At 35.8% G+C, this 26,078-nt stretch overlaps 1 long non-coding RNA gene across 4 annotated transcripts; it reads right to left on the bottom strand.

The window, feature by feature from the left end:
* Positions 1 to 2,258: 2,258 nt before the first annotated feature.
* LOC107856502 lies at positions 2,259 to 22,700 on the bottom strand. 4 transcript variants are annotated; one of them, XR_001670569.2, is made up of 7 exons: positions 22,385 to 22,666; positions 6,603 to 6,718; positions 5,647 to 6,101; positions 5,444 to 5,570; positions 5,059 to 5,337; positions 2,817 to 2,936; positions 2,259 to 2,729 (listed from the first exon to the last, which is right to left on the bottom strand). It is a non-coding gene; the product is annotated as an uncharacterized LOC107856502 (long non-coding RNA). The 4 variants fall into 4 exon arrangements; XR_001670570.2 differs by having other exon boundaries at positions 2,259 to 2,718; XR_007042657.1 differs by having other exon boundaries at positions 2,259 to 2,936; positions 5,647 to 5,859; positions 5,933 to 6,101.
* Between the last annotated feature and the right edge of the window lie 3,378 nt (positions 22,701 to 26,078).

Here is a 26,078-nt window from a genome sequence, read left to right as displayed (position 1 = left end):
AAGTTGAAAGAGACTCATCGTTCTTTTTGGGGAGGGGAGCAATACGCGTGAACTGATTTCTCTGAAAGATAAAGAGACGCGTGAGATTAGGAAAAAATATTCTTTGGCACTTGATTGTTTGACTAAGATTCGGACCATCTGATCGTTTGATCGGACGGTTCAAATTTATTAAAAAATATAAGAAAGAAAAAGAATAATAATATATATATATATATGTATATAAAACGAATAATAATAATAATAAAGAATAGAATTTTTTTTATATAGAGAGAGAAAAAAAAAATACCCAATTACCCCCTGAACTATACCTAAAAGGGCTATGCTACACCCCTACTTAAAAGGGGTCCCATTACCCCCTGAACTAATTAAAAGTGAAATTTTCACCCCTTTAATGCCTATGAGGCACATATGTGGCACACACGTGTGCTTATGTGAACACTTCAGTGTGTTGTGCCACATAGGCACTAAGGGGGTGAAAATTCCACTTTTAATTTATTCAGGGGGTAATAGGACCCCCTTTAAATTGATGTGTGGCATAACGCTTTTGGGTATAGTTCAGGGGGATAATTGGGTATTATATCATATATATATATATAAAACTGAAAATTCTTGATTCCTAAATTGAAAAAATATTTAACAATCGAGATGAATTTGTATTTGTTGGATGAATATTTGTGTTGCTTGCCGGCGTGGTGGTATGTTATTGATGGATATTGTGTGGGCGGATTGATGAGGTGGATATAGGGAATGGACTGAATTTTAAATCAAAGTTGGGCCTCTTTGGTCTGAAATTGATAAATAATTGGGCTTGAATAAATATAATTAATGATTATTCCCACAAATTAATGATTTTGATATTGAAATTGTGTAACTCAACCCAGTCTTGTGAAACTTATTTTGAACATGAGAATATTCATATTGAACAACCTTTGAAATCATTGCATGATATAAAAGGGTATTGAAACATAACAGTTTTATAATTGAACCTTGGGGTCGTGGATTCCCCCAAGCTAATGAATAATTGAACCTACGGGGTCGTAGATTCCCCTGTATAAATGAATGATTGGAGCTTGTGAGGTCATGGATTCCCCTATTTATAATAATTTAAAGGGCATAATGATAATAACTTGCAAGTATAGTTGGTATGACGATATCAACAGTGTATGCCTTAATGAATAATATGGTTCAATGAATAGAAATATGTGTATGTTTTAATTGGGATTAAAGGGGGTTGTGTTGCTGGCCATGAAGGTGGAGGTCCTGAAGGACTAATACTGGAAACCCATATTTGCCGGCGTGATGGTTGGTCTTGATGACTATGTGCTTATGTCTCACATGATATATATTTTTGTCAGGGATAGGCGAAGGGTTGTGGATTTCCCGACCTTCTTTGACGCTTCTGGTTTGTGCTGCTAACACGTATTACGGCCCGACCAGGGGGAGAGAGTTGGGCCCATATATCCTATGGGTACTAATATGACGATTAAGCTACACTATTAGAAATTAGTATTTTTCCTACCGTTGATATAGTCGGAATGTAGTTAGAAAACAAGGTATTTTCGACAATTTTTTGACTGTTTCATGGTTATCAGAATATAGATTGTCGAAAAAATATCTTCGACTACAGTAGTTGGAAATTTCTGACAACTGTAGTAGCAAATTGTAAATTATAAAATGACCAAATAAAAAAAAAATTCGACTACGATAGTCGAAAGATTAATAAACTAATTAAAAATAATTATTTAATAATTATAAATCGTCCGACTACTGTAGTTGGAAATGTAATAAATAATTATTTAATAATTACAATTATTCCGACTACTGTAGTCAGAAAAGTAATAAACAATTATTTAATAATTATAATTATTCAAACTACTGTAGTCAGAACTTTAATAAATAATTATTTAATAACTATTGTTCCAACTACTTTAGTTAGAATTTTAATAAATAAATATTTACTTACAAAATCTTTTCAATTATTGTGGTCAGAAACTAATAAAATAATTATCCCGACTACTGTAGTCGAAAATGTAATAAATAACTATTTAATAATTATAACTGTTTCGACTACAGTAGTAGAAACTTTAATAAATAATTATTTAATAATTATTCTTTCGCCTACTTTAGTCAGAATTTTAATAAATAAATATTCACAAGTAAAATAATTATTTAATAAAATCTTTCATTAGCTTACACTACTCTCAAATTATAATCAACATAACTAATGTATTTTTCACAGTAGGATCAAGCACGACAAAAATTTAAAAATTCAACCACTTTAAAACTTCCCAAACAAACATCGAGTTAAATAGTTTAAACATCTAAATGACACAACCAAAAATAAGAACAATATACAATCTAATCATCACCAGGTTCACTCTCTTCCTCATCATGAAATACTTGAGGCATGTACTTCTTGACCAACTCCTCAAATTTAACAAATTTTGCAAACTTAGCATCATTAGATGCACATTGTTGCGTCAACTCTACAATTTGCTTTTACATCGCTTCCATTTCTTTCAAAGTTTGCAAAGTAGAAGGGGAATTGGGAAACAACGAAAGACTACTTGAAGATTGTAGAACCCCACGACCGTATGTTCTACCTTTCTTTGGACCACTTACCATAGTTGTCCACATGTTAGTCATATTAGCAGGTGATGGTTGGACCATGGTACCATCCTCTGAAGTAGATTGGGTTTGACGCCAATCTTCTATGCTCTTTTGAAATCCTTCCCGAAAGAAAAATTATTTTCCAGTATGTAAACAAGCTAAGTTGAGTAATAATAAAACAATGTATGTAAAAGTTATTATCTTACATATGCATCCTCAGCATGCATTTCGACTCAATCTTCTCTTGTACCGTCCTTATTTTTCTTCTTATGCGTCTCTTCGAAGACCTCAAGAAAAGTTGGCTCTTTTCCCCCATTTAAATATTTCTGCAAAATTTTAGAAAAGAGATGAATAAACCGTGAAAGAAAAATTGATCTCTTTCTTACTGAACATAATGAACCAAAAAATAGTTAACAGCCAGAGTCAATGGCTACATATTTAATATGTCAAGTCATTTTCCATCCAGTATTTTAAATGGCTACATATGCATTGTGTAGAGTAAATCTTACATAGATTTACACAAGTAAATTATTCAGTAGATCCAAAACAAAATTAGCTGTTATGTATTCTGCATACCAAAGCTATACTTACAGTTTTTAGGGCCTACCTTTCCACCATGCCAAAGAATAACCAAACAACAACAAAATATTGTTTTGTGTGTGCTACCATGTTGACTAATTTTCCATACTTCTCACATTTTCTCAAATAGGCTCCAGTATCAGTGGCCAAGAAGCCAGCATTCTCACTGCAGGTGAAGCTTTTCTCCAATGTATTTGAGTTAGTGGCTATGAAATATGCACAGGGTAGAGACTGTTACATGTTTTTTAATAATAAACTTTTCTTTCCACTTTAAAACTACTATTGTTTCTTTTTGTCCAAATTGTCCATCAAATGACAGGAGCAGCAAATTGTTAACTGATGCGTACTATTGTTTAACAGCAGCAACAAATTGTTAAAACAGCCTAGAATTAGTTCTTAAACATTACCAATAACTATCTGTTCACTGAAAAACAGGTCTGCATAAGCTACTCACCAAGAAATTCTCTTTAAATCAAACAAAAGAAAGACAAAAGGCAAGGTAACCGTCTTTAGATGACAAAGGAAACAAAACTACCTTCATAATGAATGCCAAAGTTGCAAATGGTTTTACAGCATAGCTAGTTTCACTAGTTTATCTCAATTTCAAATAGTTAGTTTCACTAGATTAGAGATTAAAGACAAACAACATAGCTGGAATCTAAAGTTACAAGTGTCATTTTGAACACCTCTAGCTTACCAGTTTTTTCGTTGGCATTTGCCATAATCCAGTCAACCTCACTTTTTCAGTGAACTACCTGTCTATCAATGCCCATCCAATTGAGTAACTTGCTCTATATACTTGTCACAAACGAGCATCGGAACAACATATGATCAATGTTTTTCTTCTTCACTTTACATAGTGGATATGCCATATCCTCCAAGTTCACCCAACAAGATTATTTTTTCTAGATTTGGAGCCTCTTATGCATTGTATGGTATAGCATAAACAACCATTTTAATATACTTATCATGCTGAATATATAACAACTGGCTTCCTTTAGAACAATTTAATAAACTTATCTTCTATTAATAAGGAAATCATTGTCTCCAGAAAATGTCTCATAGCAAACACACACTCAAAATCACACAGAAAATGTCTCATAGCAAACACACAGAAAATGTCTATATGCTATTAAGTATATAGCAGTTGATAAACGCACTTTAGAGAAATGTCTTTAATTCAGATTTTCATCTTCCTGATGACGCGCACTCAAAATCAAATCCTTAGTAATCTTATACGATACTAACTTCCCTACTGTTTTGTCAGCTGTGATAACGACAACTGTCGTACATCTTTGTTTGGTCAGCTAAGGGAATCACTTTTCATATTGGATCCCAAATTCTAGCAGGCTTGGAAGTTTCTAATCATCCTCAAGTTGTCCCCCAAGAGTTACACTAAATCGGGGAAAACTCTACGACTAACCAAGGTTTGCATGAAATTGTTTTCCATCACATTCAAGTGGTGTAGTAGAATCAGGGAATATTGTGAACAGACAGACTGAAGTAGACACTTCAATGGCTAATAATTCTCGTATTCGAGGCATAGGGAAAAATCCAGCAGTCATGCAATTGGTGTAAACAAGAATCGGGAGTCGCATACCACTTGTGCTGATGGAACTGAAGAAGATGACATTCTTTTGGTAATTTTTGGTTTGGCTTAAGCATATTACAGAAAAGACTTCCCACTTTCCCTAGAATATATCACATTATTTGTTGTTGACTTTTGAAACTAGGAATTGCAGACTCGATCCAATTTGAATATACTGATGTTTTAGGTAAAAATTACTCCCTCATGTTCCAAGAAACAAAAAGATTGTACAACAACATAGAATCACTAGCATAGATGTTAATAATTTAAGCTAATATTACCGGTCTTCGTCGGTGGGTAGCAAAACTCATCGAACCTCCAGTGTGCAATGAGCCACCCTTTTCAGAGGCTCTATTTGTCTTTGCCTGGTCCCTTCCCGCCTTATATTCAGGAGTATCCCATTTTTCCAAGAACTTGACACACACATCATCTGTCAGCCAACCAGGATTTTTCAAGTTCTTTCGAGCCTCATACAAGTGTTCTTTGATCTGTAGAGCTTCTTTGAACTTGAAAACGACTTGTACTTCATTTTTATGACAAGACTTCTATGCACACTTTGTCTGCAAAATAGTTGAATATAGAGTCATAAAATGAGTTGATGGATACAAAGGTAAATTCATCATTGATAGCATACTGAAATGGTAAATTCTTTGAATTTGATTATACCGCAAACTGTTTCCACATAAGAATTCTGATGTCGAGTCGAATCTCATTCCAACTACCCCATGGCTCCGTGTAAAATAGTTTAATTGTTTCTATAACCATATGCCCGACGCTATATGCGAGAATGGACCTACAATAAAATTATATTAAATCATCTTAGCTTTTGAAAATTTTAAAAATTAAGGAAAAACATAAGTGTTACTTACCCATTACCATCAGGGATGATAATTAGTCTCCCGTGGCTGTCATATTCTACTACCTCTTTAAATTTCAGATTCTATAAAGTAGCTGCTTTAGCATTACATGTTGTAGCACTATCAATGAATGCCGATGTTGATGTGGTAGGACCTCCAATTCTCAATCCAGAAAGGCTAGGTGTGGATGATGTCGAAGGTACAGATGAAGAGCTACTACCCAGACTATTACAGGAAGAAGAGGTTTGGAACTGGTCAGATGGTGGGGGCATGAAAAATACATTTGGTAGTGAAATACCTTGGAGGAGGACAAACATTTGTAGTGGCTGGTTGAAGAGTTGTGGTAACAGGTGGTGGTGGTGGTGTTGTATATTGACCTGCATGAAGATTATCAGGTCCTTTCTTACCTTTCTTATGCCATCCATTACCATGACCTTTTGATGCCATTGATTTTCTTTATTAACCACCTGGACAAGAAAAAGAACAACCAAATTGAACAAAACAAACAACACACATATACTATAGAGTATGAAACTTGCTTAAATTACTACACTCAGTAAGAACATTGAATGGCCAGAAAACAGAAACCTTTGACCTCTAAAAGCTAACAGCTAATGTCCAATTACAATCTATTAAAACAAAACTTGAAGCTCTAACTGAGTTAATGTTAGTAAATCTACCAAATGCACAGAATAGACTCCGATTAGATAACCTAGGATTGTTCCAATGGGGAAGTATCTGTGTGCCCAACTAATTAAATCACATCAGCTCTCGAATAACAGAGTACACATCAGAGCTACTACTAACATTATGAAGTGATCTATAATAAAAATGCATTGGATGTTGTGCAACCTATACAAGCAGCCAACATAAAGTTTAGTAAATTCTTATAAATGATTGAAGATTTAACACTTTTGAGAGAATTAAAGAATAATAGCAAAATTCAAATATAAAAAGAAGAGGATTACCTGCCAACAGAATAAAGGCCAAGCGCAAGGAGATCCTCTAATGGGGTTGGAAGAACAGGTATCAGAAGTGACACTGATAAACCAGTTGCTCCAAGACCACCGAAAGTACCCAAGAACTGAAAAATGAATGAGCTATCCTCAGAAATTTGTTTTGCGCTAATCATATTTTAAATAGCATATATATGCTTAAAAAATATGGACATCTCTGCTAGAAATATTGCACACCCCACAAATAGATCAATGAGGTTACAATAATAGGATATTATTACCACCAATATCTATTTTCCAAAAAAGCATTTGATTTGATCTTCCAAATACACAAGAACATCCACATTAATAATTAAAATGATTATGCTTTTCCATCATTTCAAAAAGTTTTAAAATAATGGATGAATGCAATATAGTTGAGTAATACCAATTGAGCAAAACAGAAAACACATGTATACTATAGAAATTTACCACTGCTATTTAATCAAATAACTAGAAATGTTTTTACTGGCACCACAAATGTTAACAAAGAAAAGACACTATTGTCAAGTAAAATAGCAAAAAGCAGCAGCTAAAATACAATTCAAGACGTTGTTACTACACATTACTACTATTAATAAAACTCAATCATCATCGCTTGTTTCATAGTCATTCATCAATTCTTCTTCATCACTTATTTCATTTTCATTAAGTAACTCTTCCTGGCTTGTTTCATTTTCATCAAGTGACTCTTCCTCGCTTATTTCATTTTCATCAGTTGGATCTGGGTGTTCCTTCTCCATAATCATTAATATTCAATCTAAGTTCAGTAGGATTAAATTCTTCATATAGGCCTTCACTATGCTGCAACTCACCTGCTAATTCATCATCCACCCTTTCTTCAACACTTGAAATGTCATTCGGATATGCTATATCCAATGCATCCTCTATTTCAACTCTACATGGAATTTGTTTTTATAACTATACGTTATGCAAATTTATTCTTACACAAAAGATAAGGAGCATAATACACTTGTTTCACATTTTGTGCAATGAAAAATAAATCACAGAGTCCATACTCCCTTGATCGCTTAATTTCAACTATTTTGTACTGAGGGTGCACCTTTGTACCTAACCTAGGCGTAGGATCGTACCACTTACACCAAAAGAGTACCAACTTTTTATTTGGCCAACCAACGTAATAATTGAGTTCTAAAATCTCTTGAAGCACGCCATAATAATCAACACCACCATCACCTTTCACCCACACCCCACTATTGTTGGTTTTCTTGTCCTTAAAGAACTCTTCTGTATGAAATCTATACCCATTGACAGATTACCTAGAAAACTTTCTGACTTTAGCATAAGGTCCCCAAGCTATATCATGTAAAAATTATCATTTGGGTCAAAGTTATCTTGATTATGAACCTATAAAAAGTTTAAGAAAAGTTAGAATTTAAATATACATAAAACTGAACAAAAGTGTAAATCGTGTTAAATATTAAATTTACACTTACATATTCTCTAAACCATACTGAAAACATAGGATAAACAGCAGCATACCCGTGTAAAGTCATGAAGTAGCTGTCCGACAAAGTTATGACCTTCATTAGTTAAAGCTTAGATAGTCCTTGAATGGTTGTTGTTAATATAAATATACTCACTTATAAAAAGGCAGGACCTCGGGACAATTTAATAATACATGTGTTGTAGCTGACTTAAGCTCCACCTTATTCAAATATCAAAGTGGACCAACTTTCGAACTTCCTTTACCTGGTTGAATGAATATTAAAAATAGTGGTGCTGAAGGATCTAAATTGTATTCGTCATCATGCCTATTCAGTTGGTTTCTCAGACATGGTACATCATGTTTAAAATAATATGAATAAAAATAAAAGGTCTCTTGTAATACCCCGAAAAACCCAAACCAATGTTAGCACCATGCTTCAAGCTCATGAATAGTACATTATTATTCTTTGATAGTTTTATGAGTTAGTTTGATGTATATTAAGGCCTCAAATAACTCCCAGCTATTAGACGAATCAAAATAATCCTTATCGATTGAAATTTTAATAAGAACGTTGCATTAGTAAAATTAAAATGAGGATATCTTTTGCTCTACTCAAAATTTTCTAGCTCAAGACCCATCAAGTTGTAGGAAATTGAATTAGCTTTCCAACGATACTAATTTTGCCTAAATCCGATACTCGAGTGAGAAGTTATGGCTCTTTTAGTGCAAAGCAGTAGCTCAATGCGATAAATCCACATCGCGGGACAACAAATTCACGTTCGTCCTTTTACAGTGTGTCACCACAATAAGAACTGCATCGCGCCAAGGGGAATTTTTTCGGTTTTCAATTTCCAGTAAGGTACCGCGATTACCATCGCGTCGCGCCAAAAGTCCAGTTGGGAATCGTCCGTTTCCAGTGGCGCAACACGATAGCACCGCGTCGCTCCGTTGGCCAAAATGAGGATCATCAGCTTTCCAGTGGCCCGATGCGATTGTACCGCATCACGCCGGAGCTAAAAATCGAGATTTCTCAGTTCGCGATTTAATTTTCTAGGGACCATTTGGTCATTTTTCAAAGCCCCATATCCATCCAAACACGGAATTTAAGCCCCAATAAAGCATTATTTGCTCATTATTTCATAATTCGCTCAAATTAAATTAATCTCCTTTCAAGAACAAAAACCCTATCCTTCAAAATTCAAGATTAAATCTCAAGAATCACCATCAACTCTCACGAATTCATTAACCCAGGTATGTTAAGTGTTCATACATGGGTTCCTTTCACTCATGGAGCCCAAGTATCCAATTTTAAATTCAAAGATGTGATTATTACAGGTTATTGTGATTTTAAATTGTGGTTTTAACCATGAAAACCTTGATTCTATACTATGTTTACATGAAATTGTTGTTGTTATTAAATCCCACATATTTTAATATTGTTATTCACTGATTTAAACTCATAATTAGTGATGTTGGTATTGAAATTATGCTATTCCTCCAAGTTTTAAACTATTCTCATGCTTAACTTAAATTATGAATGTCAAGTGTTTGATGAAATGCCTACAAGAATGAATTTTTGATAAATGCTTTCATGTTATGTCCTCTAAGTTTAGTACTATCTTACTATTATTATTATTGAGTCCAGGGGTTATGAATACCCAAAAACTTAGTTGTTTACTTAACCTCAGTATCTTCAAATTAGTTTCATATATGTTATGAGTAATATCAGTTCAGTCAATTATCATGATCAGTTAAACCTAAAACAATTCAGAAATTCTGAGTCAATTCAGTTGGGAGTAGGATTTAGCACCAAGCGAGTGCCGGGAATACGATTTTCCCATCAGTTAGGCAGTCATTAGTAGCAGTTCCTATACTCCAGAACTACGTAGCTAGCATAGGATTTGAAGAGTAACCCGTCAGTTCAAGCTTGACTACCTCGTTGGGGTCACTCGTCGGTTTAGGCTTGACACCCTTAGTCCTTGGGGACAGCATATTAGTGTATCCACATAGCCAGTGTTAGTACCAGTGGCACGGTATTGACACCCTTCTAACTGGGGTCACAGTTTAAACCCCAACTTGTTCATTGGGGCATATCGGTTAGATGATAGCTCCCACAGTTTCAGTCAGTGATCAACTCAATAATTCAGTTTCAGTTGCTTGACCATAGCATACAGATATCAGTAATTCAGTTATTAGATTTCAATATTTTAGTTTTTAGATTATATTCAGAATATGATTATGCTTAGTCACGCAGTCTCAATATTTACAGATTTCATGCAACTTTAGTATTTACAGATTTCATGCATTTTATTTAGTATTTCATGCTATCTATTTACTCAGTCAGTTATTACTCATGATCATGAAACCATGCGCATCAAACTACCTCATTTAGCATACCAGTATATTCAAAGTACTGATCACACTCTTTTTTGTGCTATGATGTATCATATCATAGGTTCAAACACTCAGTTCTCGAATCGCACTTGGACCTCCCAGATTATTAGCAGTAGTGGTGAGTACTCATATTTCGAGGATAGATTATATTTATTTTCATGCTTTCAGTTCAGTATTTATATGGAGTTAGTTGGGGCTTGTCCCATCAACTCTCATTCAGTCAGTTTATAGGCTTTCAAATATTTTAGACAGTTAGTTCTCAGATTTCAATTGTCATTGTCAGACATTTTATCAGTATTAACAGTTTTGTTTATCAGATTTATTACTTAAAACCTAATGGTATTCCTCAGTTAAATTCTGCATATGTTATTGTATTGTTCAGTGCTCACAGCAGGTACTAGCTCATGGGTTATCTTATGGTTTTTCGGGATTGTAAGCACCATGTGGCTCCCAGGGTATACACTCGGGGTGTTACAAACTTGGTATCATAGCCTAAGGCTTTAAAGTATCCTAGGAAGTCTAAAAGCCACGTCAAGTAGAGTCTTGTGCATGGGTGTGAAGCGTGCCACACTTATGGACAAGAGGCTAAGGTGTTTTAGGAAAAGCTTCCCTTCTTTCAATATTCATATCGTGTGACTGAGCATGAGATCATGTTAAACACTTTGTCTAATCTATTCTTCCTTTCGTTTACACAACATGCCTCCCAGAAAAATAAACGAAAGAAGAATTGTAAACCAGTCAACATCTCCACCCGTTGAGGAAGATCCCTTGAATGAGTATGTTTCCCATACAGAGTTCAGAGCTGTATTCACTACTCTAGCTCACTCTGTAGAGGCTTATAATGCTCAGCCAACCATTGTTTCGGCCAACCCAGTGGCCAATACTGCGACAGCTAGGATTCAGGACTTTACCCAAATGAACCCTCCTCTATTTTCAAGACCCCCAAATCTGAAGAGAATCCACAGGAATTCTTAGACATGGTCTAGAAGGTAACAAATATTATAGGGGTAACTACTAGTGAGAGTGTTGAGTTAGCTGCCTATCAATTACAAGATATGGCTCATACATAATTTAAGCAGTGGAAGGTAGATAGAGGCACAGATGCAGGGCCTATAGAATATGAAGAGTTTGCTACTACCTTCTTAGATAGGTTCTTTCCGTTAGAGTTGAGAGAGGCTAAGGCGTTAGAGTTTATTAATTTAAGGCAGCGCAACATGAGTGTAAAGGAGTATTCCCTCAAGATTACTTAGTTAGCTAGGTATTCTCCTCATGTGGTAGCTGATAGCAGGTCTAAGATGAGCAAGTTTGTGTCTGATGTATTTGATAGTGTGGTCAAAGAGTGTAGGACCGCAATGCTGATTAAGGAGATGGAATTGTCTAGGTTAATGGTCCATGCTCAATATATTAAAGAGCAGAAGACTAAGAAGAGAGAGGGAGAACAAAAGGGCTAGAATGGGTAGTTTTAATTTCAATCAGCCAAGGTCAGAAGGTGGTAACCGTCCTCAGTTTCATCAAAAATCTTCAATCCCAGCTCCATCTTCAGCTAGTGCCCCAGTACCCAAATTCATAAATGATAATCGGCATAGGGCTTCAGGCTCTAAGTCCCAAGGCAGGGTTAACAATGGTCATACAAATTCTTTTTGCCAACAATGCAGTAGAAACCATCAGGGTGAGTATAGAGAGGGCAGTGATATATGTTTTAGGTGTGGCAAGCTAGGCCATTAGATTCAGAAGATTTGGGTAGTTGCTCAGAAATGTAGGGATTTGCGCCAACAGGGCTAGTCCCATCCATCATCAGTTCCAGTCGGCCGCCCGACTCAGCAGTGTGTCGCTTCCAGTGCTACCTGTGGTTAGCGTCCATACAGATTATATGCCCTTAAGTCCCGACAGGATCAGGAAAATTCTCCTGATGTTGTTACTAGTACGTTACAGGTCTTTCATTCACATATTTATGCTTTGTTAGACCTCAGAGCTTTTCTTTCTTTTGTAACCCCTTATATAGCTATCAACTTCGGAGTCAGTCTCGAAATCTTAGCAGAGCATTTTTCAGTGTGTACCCCAGTAGGTGTCTATTATAGCCAGGCAGGTATACAGGAGTTGTCCGATCACAGTGTCTTAGAAAGTTACTTCAGTGAATCTTGTGGAGTTAGAGATGACAGATTTTGACGTTATTATCGACATGGATTAGCTCCACTCATGGTATGCTTCAGTTGATTGTAGAAACAAAGTATTTCATTTTCAGTTTCCAAATGAACCAGTCCTTGAATGGAGGGGTAGTACTACAACTCTTAGGGGTCAGCTTGTTTTGTACCTTAGGGCGAGGAAAATGATATCAAAGGGGTGTATTTATCATCTTGTCTGAGTCAAAGACTCTAATTTTGATACTCCTAACCTTGAGTCGGTTTCAGTGGTGAGGGAATTCAAGATGTGTTCCCCGAAGATATTCTCAGAGTTCCTCCCAAAAGAGAAATCGGCTTCAGAATAGATCTTCTTCCAGATACCCAGCCTATCTTTATTCCGCCATACAGAATGGCTCCAGCCATACTCAAAGAGTTGAAAAAGTAATTTAAAGATCTCCTAGACAATGGATTCATCAAGCCCAGCATCTCTCCGTGGGGCGCACAGTCTTATTCATGCGTAAGAAAGATGGTTCTCTTAAATTGTGTATCGACTACCGTCAGTTGAACAAAGTCACAATAAAAAACAAGTATCCACTTCCCAGAATTAATGACTTATTTGACCAACTTCAAGGTGACAGTTATTTTTCTAAGATAGACCTCAGATCTGGCTATTATCAGCTCAGAGTCAAAAAATGTTACATTCTGAAAACAGCTTTTAGAACTCGGTATGGTCACTTTGAGTTTCTGGTCATGTCCTTTGGTAGCAGCCATTATGGACTCGATGAACCAAGTGTTCAAGCAGTACTTGACATGATCATTATAGTCTTCATTGATGACATCTTTGTCTACTCTTGTAACAAAAATGACCATACAGGCCACCTCAGACTAGTATTGCAGACTCTTAGAGCCTATCAGTTGTTTGCCGAATTCAGTAAGTGCAAATTTTGGCTAAGATCAGTAGCTTTTCTTGGCCATATTGTTTTTGGTGATGACATTAGAGTCGATCCTCAAAATACTAAGGCAGTGAGAAACTAGCCCAGACCCATCTCTCTATTAGATATCAGGAGTTTCTTGGGTTTGGCTGGCTATTACCGATGGTTTGTTGAAGGATTTTTGTCTATTGCATCTCCCATGTCAAGATTGACTCAGAAAAAAGTTAAGTTTCAGAGGTCAAATTCTTGTGAGAAGAGTTTTCAGGTATTGAAGACTCGACTCACTACAACCCCAGTTTTGATATTGCAAAATGGTTCATATGGGTTTATTGTGTACTGTGAAGCTTCCAGAGTTAGGTTGGGATGTGTTTTGATAAAGAGGGGTAAAGTTGTGGCCTATGCTTCTAGACAGCTTAAGCCTTATGAAAAGAATTACCCTACCCATGATCTTGAGTTAGCAGTTGTAGTATTTACCTTAAAGATTTAAAGACACTATTTGTAGGGGTGCATGTTGATGTGTTCACAAATCACAAAAGCTTGCAGTATGTGTTTTCACAGAAGGATTTGAATCTGCGCCAGAGGAGATGGTTAGAATTATTAAAAGGTTATGGTATGAGTGTTTTGTATCACCCGAGCAAGGCCAATGTAGTGGCAGATGCCCTAAGTAGATTGTCTATGGGCAGTGTTGCTCGTGTTGAAGGTGATAAGAAGAAGTTAGTTAGAAAAGTTCATCAGCTTTCCAGATTAAGTGTTCGTTTTATTGATTAAGCTGAGGGTAGTGTTTGGGTTTCGAATAGTTTGAAATCTTCTTTTTTTCCCAAAGTGAAAGAAAAGCAAGATAGGGATCCTAGTCAAGTGAAGTTGAAGGTGTCGTTTAGAGATCAAAAAGTAGAGGTTTTCTCCCAAGGAGGAGATGGTGTGCTGCGTTGCCACGAAAGGTTATGTGCGCCGTGTGTTGATGAGTTGAGACGGAAAATTCTTGTGGAGACGCATGGTGCGCATTATTCTATTCATCCAGGGGCCACAAAGATGTACCGTGATGTTCGGGAAATCTATTGGTGGAGTGGGATGAAGAAGGATATTGTAGAGTTTGTAGCTAAGTGCTCCACTTATCAGCAGGTTAAGATTGAACATCAGAAGCCAAGTGGGTCTATGCAGGAGTTTAGTATTCCCACTTGGAAATGGGAGGAAGTAAACATAGATTTTGTGACAGGTTTGCCTCGTACTCATTAGCAACATGATTTGATTTGGGTCATTGTGGACAGGATGACTAAATCAACCCATTTATTGCCAATCCATACTTCTTTTTCAGCCAAGGACTATGCCAAACTCTATCTCAGAAAGTTGGTCAGGTTGCACAGTGTTTTGTTATCTATCATCTCAGATAAAGGTACTCAGTTTACCTCTTACTTTTGGAAAGATTTTCAGAAGGGGCTTGGTACCCATGTTCACCTTAGTACAGCCTTCCACCCTCAGGCAGGTCAGGCAGAAAGGACCATTCAAACCCTTGAGGATATGTTGAGAGCATGTGTAGTAGACTTTCAGGGCAGTTGGGATGATCACCTATCTTTGATTGAATTCGCGTATAATAACAATTATCATTTTAGAATTCAGATGGCTCCATTTAAGGCTCGATATAGAAAAATATGTAGATCTCTAATTGGTTGGTTTGAAGTAGGAGAAACCACGCTAGTAGGGCCTGACTTAATATTTGATGCTTTAGAGAAAGTTCAGTTGATTAGGGAGAGGCTTAAGGCAACCTAGAGCCGACATAAATCATATATAGATGTGAGGAGGAAAGATCTTGAGTTTGAGATTAGTGATTTCGTATACCTAAAGATCTCTCCCATAAAGGGAGTAAAGAGGTTTAGTAAGAAGGGGAAGCTTAGTCCCCGATATGTTGGCCCTTATAGGATTTTGAGCCATTTTGGAAAGGTGGCTTATAAGATTGAGTTGCCTGCAGACTTAGCATCAGTGCACCCAGTATTCCACATCTCTTTGTTGAAGAAGTGTATTGGTGACCCAACTGTAGTTGTTCCCTTAGAAAGCATAGATGTTTAGAACAGTCTTTCCTACAAGGAAATATACGTACCAAGTACCCTCATCTTTTCTCCACAAACTTAGACTCAACCTAAGGTAACAATCTTCTTAGAATTTCTCTTTTCCATGCTCAGTTTCAGCTGCATATCATTCTCATGTCATTCATGAAATCACGTTTTCATCATGTATATTCAGCATGTAATCTCAGTTCCTCAGTGTTTTCAGCTTAATCAGTCTCATTCGAGGACGAATGTTCCCAAGGGAGAGATTGTAATACTCCAAAAAATCTAAACCAATGTTAGCGTCATGTTTCAAGTTTATGCATAGTACATTATCATTCTTTGATAGTTTTACGAGTTAGTTTGATGTATATTAAGGCCTCAAATAACTCCCAGCTATTAGACAAATCAGAATAATCCATACCGATTGAAATTTTGATAAGAACGTTGCCTTAGTCAACTTCAAACGAGCATATCTTTTGCTCTACTTAGAATTTTCCATCTCAAGACCCACTAAGTTGTAGGAAATTGAATTATCTTTCCAATGATACCAATTTTTCCAAAATTTGATACTCAGGTGAGAATTATAGCCCTTTTAGTGAAAAGCAGTAGCCCAACGCGATAACTCCGCGTCGTGGTGATGGCCAATTTCACGTTCGTCCTTTTCCAGTGTGTCATCATGGTAAACACTGCATCGCGCCAAGGGGAATTTTCACAATTGTCGATTCCCAGTAAGGTACCGCGATTAACATCGCGTCCTACCAAAAGTCCAATTGGGAATTGTCCTTTTCCAGTGGCGCAATGCGATAACACCATGTCGCGCCGTTGGCCAAAATAAGGATCGTCAGCTTTCTAGTGGCCTGACGCGATTGTACCGCATCATGCTAGAGCTAAAAATCAGGATTTCTCAGTTCGCGATTTAATTTTCTAGGGACCATATGGTCATTTTCCAAAGCCCTAAATCCATCCAAACACGAAATTTAAGCCCCAATAAAGCATTATTTGCTCATTATTTCACAATTCTCTCAAATTAAATTAATCTCCTTTCAAGAACAAAAACCCTAGCCTTCAAAATTCAAGATCAAATCTCAAGAATTCACCATCAACTCTCATGAATTCATTAACCCAGGTATGTTAAGTGTTCATACATGGGTTCCTTTCACTCATGGAGCCCAAGTATCCAATTTTAAATTCAAAGATGTGATTATTACAAGTTATTGTGATTTTAAATTGTGGTTTTAACCATGAAAACCTTGATTATATAATATGTTTACATGAAATTATTGTTGTTATTAAACCCTACATGTTTTAATATTATTATTCACTGATTTAAACTCATAATTGGTGATGTTGGAGTTGAAATTATTCTATTCTTCTAAGCTTTAAACTATTCCAATGCTTAACTTAAATTATGAATGTCAAGTGATTGAAGAAATACCTACAAGAATGAATTTTTGATAAATGCTTTCATGTTATGTCCTCTAAGTTTAGTACTATCTTACTATTACTGTTATTGAGTCCTGGGTGTTATGAATACCCAAAAACTTAGCTATTTACTTAACCTCAGTATTTTCAAATTACTTTCAGACATGTTATGAGCAATGTCAGTTCAATCAGTTATCATGATAGTTAAACCTAAAACAATTCAGAAATTCTGAGTCAATTCAGTTGGGAGTAGGATTTAGCACCAAGCGAGTGTCGAGAAGATGATTTTCCCATCAGTTAGGCAGTCATTAGTAGCAGTTCCTGTACTCCAGAACTACGTAGCCAGCATAGGATTTGAAGAGTAACCCGTTAGTTCAAGCTTGACTACCTCGCTGGGGTCACTCGTCGGTTTAGGCTTGACACCCTTAGTCCTTGGGGACAACATATTAGTGGATCCACATAGCCAGTGTTAGTACTGGTGGCACGGTATTGACACCCTTCTAACTAGGGTCACAGTTTGAACCCCAACTTGCTCATTGGGGCATGTCGATTAGATGATAGCTCCCACAGTTTCAGTCAGTGATCAACTCAATAATTCAGTTTCAGTTGCTTGACCATAGCGTACAGATATCAGTAATTCAGTTATTATATTTCAGTATTTTAGTTTACAGATTATATTCAGAACATGATTATGCTTAGTCATGCATTCTCAGTATTTACAGATTTTATGTGACTTTAGTATTTACATATTTCATGCATTTTATTTAGTATTTCATGCTATCTATTTACTCAGTCAGTTATTACTCATGATCATGAAACCATGCGCATCAAACTACCTCATTTAGCATACCAGTATATTCAAAGTACTGATTACACTCTTTTTTGTGCTATGATGTATCATATCATAGGTTCGAACACTCAGTTCTCGAATCGTACTTGGACCTCCCAGATTATTAGCAGTAGTGGTGAGTCCTCATATTTCGAGGACAGATTATATTTATTTTCATACTTTCAGTTCAGTATTTATATGAAGTTAGTTGGGGTCTGTCCCATCAACTCCCATTCTGTCAGTTTAGAGGCTTTCGGATATTTCAAATAGTTAGTCAGTTACCATATTTCATTTTTCATTGTCAGACGTTTTATCAGTATTAATAATTTTGTTTATCAGATTTATTACTTAAAACCTTATGGCATTCCTCAATTAAATGCTGCATATGTTATTATACTGTTCAGTTCTCGCAGCAGGTACCAGCTCATAGGTTAGCTTGTGGTTCCTCAAGACTGTAAGCACCGTGTGGAACCCAAGTTGTACTCTCGAGGCGTTACATCTCTTTATCCAAATAAGCCTCACATATTGATCCCTTAATTCGAGATCTGTTTTTTATGGTCCACTTACATTAGTCAATGGTCCTGCATAGTATGATCTTTTAGATGAAATAATGTTCAATTAAAACACTTGACGGTAAATGTTAAAACTCAATACCTCTTAAAGGGATACATTTATCTACACTAAACAGGCCCTCCAAGTCGTGCCTCTTGCACAAGGTGAATTTGAAGACACTCCATAACATAAAGAAAATAGGAGGAAAATTTTTTGGCAACTTGTTTAAGGTTAATGTTGATATCCCATCAAAGATAGGTTCCCCTCCCTTAATAAGTTAGAACTTAAATCTTTGAAAAATAAGCTTATCTCTGTTATGCGCTTCCATATTCTATTGGGCAATGCACAGAATGCAATACGCATTAATGACTCCATGAAATGTGACAGTCATGGCTTTTCATAGAGGTCAACTTTCCTTCCTTCATGTCAACACACCTAGACAAATTTGACGCATATCCATCTGCATTCTCAAATTATTAACCCAATCACAAATCACTTTTCTATCATCCAAAGTTAATGTGTAACTAGCCTTGGGCTTCTAAATCTTATTGTTTAAGTATGTCAGGTACAACTCATTGCACCGATAATACTCCCTTAAGTCCATCTTGGCCTTCAAGTTATCTTTTGTTTTGTTACTTACATCCATCACAATATTAAACAAGTTGTCGAAGAAATTTTTTTCAATATGAATGGCATCCAGATTATGAGCCAGAAGATTATCCTTCCAGTAATATAACTCCCAAAATATGCTTTGTTTAGTCCAGTTATATGTAATAACATAACCAAGTATCCTGGATGGTGGAGACTCTGTTACCTTAGACAGATTCCCTACTCTATCCCAAATTTCTTCTCGTGACAAAATTAGCAATGGCTCCTCAAAATCAGACTTATTTCACTAGTATTTCTCCTAAAATCATGTTGCATTGGCAAGAATCAATAGTAACAGCCAAACCATGAGTTTTTACCCCCATGTTTCAAAGTGAATGATTTTGTGTCTTCCATACAACAAGGGCAAGCTAACTTGCCTGCAGTCAACCACCCATACATCATTCCATAAGTAGGAAAGTCACTTATAGTCCACATCAAAGTAGCATACAATCCAAAGTTTTGTTTCATTGATACATCATATACTTCCACACCTTCATGCCACAATAAGTTCAACTCATCAATCAATGGTTGCAGATATACATCAATAAAAACTTTTAGATTGCAAGGACCTGGAATAATGCAAGTTATAAATATATACGAACTTGTCATACACAATTCTGGCGAGAGATTATAAGGAGTTGCAAACACTGGCCAACATGAATATGGTGCAGTTAAGACAGAAAATGGAGTGAATCCATCAGTAGATAATCCCAACCTAATGTTTCTTGGTTCACTAGCAAAATCCAAATAAACACTATCAAAATGCTTCCATACTTCTCCATCTGATGGATGACATAAAACACCATGTGGACTTTTATTTTTATAGTGCCATCTCATATGAGTGGCAGAGCTTATTGATGCATAAAACCTCTTTAACCGTGGTATAAGGGGTAAGTAATGCATCGACTTCACCGGAACCTTCTTCTTTTTGGCATGTGTGTCTTCCTTATAACTAGGTTGGTTACAAAATTTACAATGTTCTAAATTTGTATCTTCCTTATAAAATAACATACAACCTTTCTGGCAATAGTGAATCCTCTCTTATTAAAGTCCAAACTTAGAAACCAACTTCTCCATTGTGTAGAAATCTTTGGGTAAGTCAAGTTTATTTGGGTTAAGTTCATTCATAATTCCAATGTTAGAATTCATTCCCTCTTGAGAAATAGAATAATTTGACTTAATACTTAGTAACCGAACTGCAACTGATAACTTAGAATGCACTGATCTTTTATACAATGGATGACTAGCTTCCTTTAATTGTTCATAAAAGCGTTTGGACTCATCATTCGGTTCATTTTGAGCCCCTGAGTGTGTCCCAAAAATATCCCTAACCATCTCACTATATCGAGAACTTTTAGCATTATTCTATCTTAGTGGACTTTCAACATAATTTTGAAAAGCAAAATTATTAGTAGCACTACTCTCTCCGTAAGCTGTCCATACCGTATAATTCAACATAAATCCCTTCTTATAAAGATACAATGTAACAATATCTGGACTCAATAACTTGCCACACTTGCATTTCCAACAAGGACACCTAATTGTCCCTTCAATAAAAAATCATCAAGTTTCATTGCTTTAGCAATAAATCCAGCTACCCCATCTTTATATTCTTCCCTCAACTCTACATGGTTAAGATAAGTTCTATTATACATCCATGTATGATCTTCAGTTTCCATCTATACAAGAACGAAAACAATAACAATAAAGAAGAGAAACAAAAGCAAGATAACCAAAACAATAACAGGAGAAAAAACACCAATAGTAGTTATAGTATAACAGGTATATCTGTATCACTCATCTCTTAACTGGGACTGGCTGAACTTTCCCAGTTTTCTAAATGTTTATCACTTTTAAATTTTTTTCTATACTTTCTCTTGAATGCCTCAATATACAACTTTTTAATCAAAATATCTCTGTTCAAGACATTTTTGATAATCTAAATTCTCTTGAAAGTGTTGAAACTAACAAGAAGAAAGAGAAATTCCAAAACTTAAAACTCTTCGAATTCAGCTATAAAGAATGACAGTTGAAAGTTTAATAAGAGTGCCTCCTGCTGAAGAAGACTCAGTTTCCAACAATTTTCTAATTCACGTTTTCAAGATTGGGCTAATTATGAATAACATCTCATATAACCAATTTAGTGTTAGCCAACATCAAACAAAGCAATATGAATGACAATTTAAATGCACTGCCGACAAGTAAGAAAGGTTCTAGTAACAAAAAAAGCTTATGTTTATCTTGAAACAAGTTCAAATATATGAAGCAACTAAAGTATCAGTAGAACTTAGAAAAGCATATAGGTGTGTTAAGTCTGTGTACACTCTACCCTTTCCTAAACCTCACTTATGGGATTTCACTAGGTGTGTTGTTGTTCATCTATATATACTCAAGTTAACACTGAACATCAATTAAACATCTATTTTGGTACTTATCCTATTGATATATAAGCCTTGTAGTTACACAATCCATAGCTATAATCTCAATGCTAGAGCTGAACTACTTGCTTCAATTGTCTGAACTTATCCTATTTAAATGTAAGCCTGCACACACCAAAATCTATCACAACTCTCAATACTTTATTTAAAATGAAAAAAATCAGAAGTCGATCCAACAAAGCTTTACTAATATTAGATACGCAAACTAATTTCAACTTTAAAAGTTATGCTTATACTCAATGGCTTTTGTAACAGCTGAAACTGAGATATTCTCGAAGAACACAATCACAATAGGTCAAAACCACATGCTAAAGATACGAGAAACCAAGTCCACATCTTTTTGAGCGGCACCAGACACCAAGGAATAACAAAGAACTTAATGAGACTGCAAAGAGACTTGATGATAGATAAATATCGAGCAACATAGAAAATACATTCATAGCTTAGCCTTTATAAAACCAATAGCCAATCTATTTAAACAAATACTCACTTTATAAGTAAATCTACTTTGGTTAACGACAAATGATACAAAAGCATTTACCACCAAGAAGAAGTATTTCGACGAAGGCATACTAGGCCAAAAAATCCTAAAATGGGAAGATGTTGAAATCACCCATTTGAACCACCTTTAATTCAACTAAATCGCGATTAAAATCATAGAAAGAATAGAGTGACCAAATTAACACCAACGCCAAGATTGATGAACTAATAAATCTCAGATTTACCGTGGAAGGACCATATAAAACTTAGGAAATAACCATAGAAAGAAATTGTTAACTAAACATGGAAGGAAAAACCTATGTTTAGTCTTACAAACCACCAAACATCAACCTACAACTCATAATTGATGAATAAAACTTAAATTACTAAATAATCATCTCTTTAACATATCTACTTTTTTAAAGTAAATATAGAAGAAACACACTACCTGTTTCCGTCGACGTCGCAACCAACTCACCCTCGACGTTAATTTACTTTACAGCCACCACCATAATCAATTTTTAAGTGGTCGATGAACTAAACCAACTCACCACCGCCACTTGGTTGCTGAGGAGACAGAGAGACGATTTACCGGTGTTTAGTTTAAGTTTAATGGAGCTTTAAAGGTTCAATTGAGCTTTAAGGTTCAACGTTAATGGACGATTGTTGCTTCAATGAAGCTTAGACAGAGAGAACCCTAGTTTAGTTTAGAGAGAGAGAGGGGGCAGTTTAATTTATATTTTATAAATTAAATATAATGTTTCGACTATTACAGTCAGGTACAAATTGAATATATTTAATTATTTAATATTTCCAATTACATCGGTCAGAAATATTTAATATATTTAATTATTTACGTTTTTGACTGCAGTAGTCGAATATATGTTGAATAATATATTTAATTAATTATTAATTTTTTGTATAAGGGTATGATTATATATTTAGTCGTATATTTATTTAATTATTACTGTTTTCAACAGTAGTGGTCGGATATATATATTTAATAATATATTTAATTAATTATTTGTTTTTTTGTATAAGGGTCTGATTTTATATATATAGTACTATATTTATTTAATTATTTACATTTTCAACTACAGTGGTCAAATAGATATTTAATAATATATTTAATTAGTTATTTATAAAGCTTCTGACTATATCTATCGAAAGTATTCTAATCGAAGAGACCAAAATATTTGGTCATAATAATATTGATAATTTTTATATGCCCTGACTAACTACAATTGTCGGAATATATATTTTTTAAAATTTACCGTCAAATTATCTGACTATTGTTGTCGTAAATAGTGTCGAAGAAATATTTTGTAAAAAATAAAAATAAAAAATTAAGTTTTTCGACTGAAGTAGTCGAAAATTTTGCGACTGATTTTTCGGTTGAAACTTTTAGTCGAAAATATACGAATTTCTAGTTGTGTGCTACACGGTCCAAGCTAATGTTGTACTTCATGCTAAGCCTTGTTCCCAATCTCGGTATGACATATTAATATAAAAGTATATGCATATGATTGTGCACATTAGTTTTTGAATTAATTTTGGAATTATTGAACATGACATTATTTTATCCCTTCCCTGAGTTACATGCTAGTGCTCATCCCACTAACCACTTCGGACGCTATATCCCGACGCAATGCAAGGTTCGAAGGTAATTTTGTATTTTTTGCACAGTGATATATTTCTGGATTGTTAGCTTTCAACTTTGAAGTGGTGAGCTTTCACTCTCCGAAAGGATTACCATTTTAATGTCATATTTCATTTATGTCATAGACTAATATTTGATTTTTTTTAGCTATCGTCGAGGGCATGTCCCAACCTAGATTGATGTTGATTTCGTAGAGGCTTTGTGGATTATGGTGGATTGGGATGTTTATTGAATTCTTATAATCGTGTCGTGGTTTAGCTTATCTTACTTATATATATGGATTGGTTCCGCTGTCAGATATATAATGTGTTTTATTTGACAAGGCAATAAGGGGGTGGTCTCTGGTCCTAGTGAACTTCAGATACCCATCATGGCCTGGCCCTAGTTTGGGTCATGAAAAAGTTAGTGTCGGAGCGTACGTTCATGGTCAATTGAGTTTCCACAAAGCCGTGTTAATTATAGTTTCTTTATGGGTGTGTAGTGTGCCACACTTATAAGAGGAAGGCTACGAGGCATTTAGGAATGTTTCCCTTTCTTGTGATCTACTTTTGGGCTGTAGAGTCTTGGGTGTTGAAATCTCCTCTAGTCCCTGTTTGTTCATTTTTTACATCATGCCTCCCAGAAGTCTGATGTTCCTGGAACTCCTCTGTCCCTCTTGAGGATAATATAGATGAAGCTCATTATCTTACTCAAGGAGATCAGAGACGGTCAAGGGTCGCTGCTTTTGATTACCCCTGTGGAGTTCCACCTATCTCCACTATTCCTTTTCCAGCTAGTAGCACTCATACACAGTCACCCTAGGGAGATATTACTAATGCTGCGTTCCACCAATCCATTCATCTATTGATACACTTGGTGATATCTCAGTCACATCAGGTGGGTTCTGCTGATATTGCTAGGAGTTCATCTGAGGCCACTAAAGTTGGCTAGTTTATGAGGTTAAATCCTATGATTTTCACTGGTACTCAGGTTGATGAGGATCCTCAAGGTTCTATAGATGAGATAGAGAAGATATTCTGGGTATGCATACTACTAATGTGGAGGGTGTGGAATTCGCTGCTTATTAGTTGAAGAATATAGTGTACCAGTGGTATGAAGAGTGGATCAATTAGGGATGATAATGCAGAAGCGGTATTATTGGATGACTTTTTTAGTGCCTTTATGGATTAATTCTTTCTTCAGGAGTTGAGAGAGGCAAAAGCTGAGTTCATAAATTTGAAACAAGGAAAAATTATGGTTAAAGAGTACGCCTTGAAATTTCATCAGTTATCCCACTATGCTTCGGAGATAGTTTCTAGCATGAGGGCTAGAATGAGGAAATTTACTTCTGGTTGTCTTGGGACTTAATTTTAGAGTGCAAGGTTGCCCTGTTGAACAAGGATAAAGACATATCTAGACTTGTGGTGTACATGCAGCAGGTTGAAGAGGAAAAGAAGAAGTAAGAGAAGATGGGTAGAGGCAGAGTAAGAAGTTTTGGTATTCAGATCAGGGTAGAGCTCAATAATAGGGTGGTAGAGATGGTGGAAAATGGTCTATGAAGAAATGGGGCAATTTGGGTTCCTATTTTATGGCTAACGCTCCCTATCCTAAGTCGTCTGGTGATCTATGTTTCTAGGCTGACAGTGGGTCTAGGGCACAAGGTGCCTTATCACAGGCTAGCGAAGCTCAGTCAGCCCCATCTTATCCTCCTTGTAAATTTTATAGGCAATTACATCATGGTCAGTATGAGGAGGGGAGAAATTAGTGTTATATTTGTGGTCAACTGGGGAATTTTTAGTGACACTATCTAGCTAAGGTTGTTTCTAGAGCTAACAAGGTCCTACTTGCCTCTTCATCAGCTCCTGCACCAAAGAATGTTACCGCTAGATTTGACCCTTCTTGGAATCATCTTTATGCTCTTGCTTCTCATAAAGATTTTGAGATATCTCTGAATGTCATTACTGGTATGTTACAACTTTTCTCTCATGATGTGTACTGTTTGCTTAATCTAGGGTCTACTCTCTCTTATGTGACTCTTTATATGGCTATTTATTTTGGTTTTGGTCCTGAATATATTCCCAATCCCTTCTCTGTGTCCACCCTAGTGGGAGACTCTTTTGTGGTTAGGAGAGTCTATAGGGGTTGTGTGTTATCTGTCTATTGTAGGAAGACTTTGGTAGACTTGACAGAGTTGGATATGGTTTATTTCGATGTTATCTTGGGGATGGATTGGATCCATTCGTGCTATTTTTTTTTAGATTGGCAGACCTGTAAGGTCATTTTCAAATTCCCTAATGACCCAGTTATTAATTGGGGAGGAAGTTCCCTAGTGCCTAAGGGAAGGTTCATATCTTATCTTAGAGCCTAAAGTTAATTTCCAAGGGGTGTCTTTCTCATTTGGTTTAGGTTAAAGATTCTAACTCTGAAGGTCCTTCTTTATAATTTGTTCTCGTGGTGAATGAATTTCCTAAGGTCTTCTTTGATGCTCTTCCTGGTGTCACTC

This window comes from Capsicum annuum, chromosome 7 (assembly GCF_002878395.1).
Source record: "Capsicum annuum cultivar UCD-10X-F1 chromosome 7, UCD10Xv1.1, whole genome shotgun sequence".
In the NCBI taxonomy this organism is placed as follows: domain Eukaryota; kingdom Viridiplantae; phylum Streptophyta; class Magnoliopsida; order Solanales; family Solanaceae; genus Capsicum; species Capsicum annuum.
Note: the sequence above shows the minus strand (reverse complement) of the source record. Positions and strands in the feature narration are given on the sequence as shown.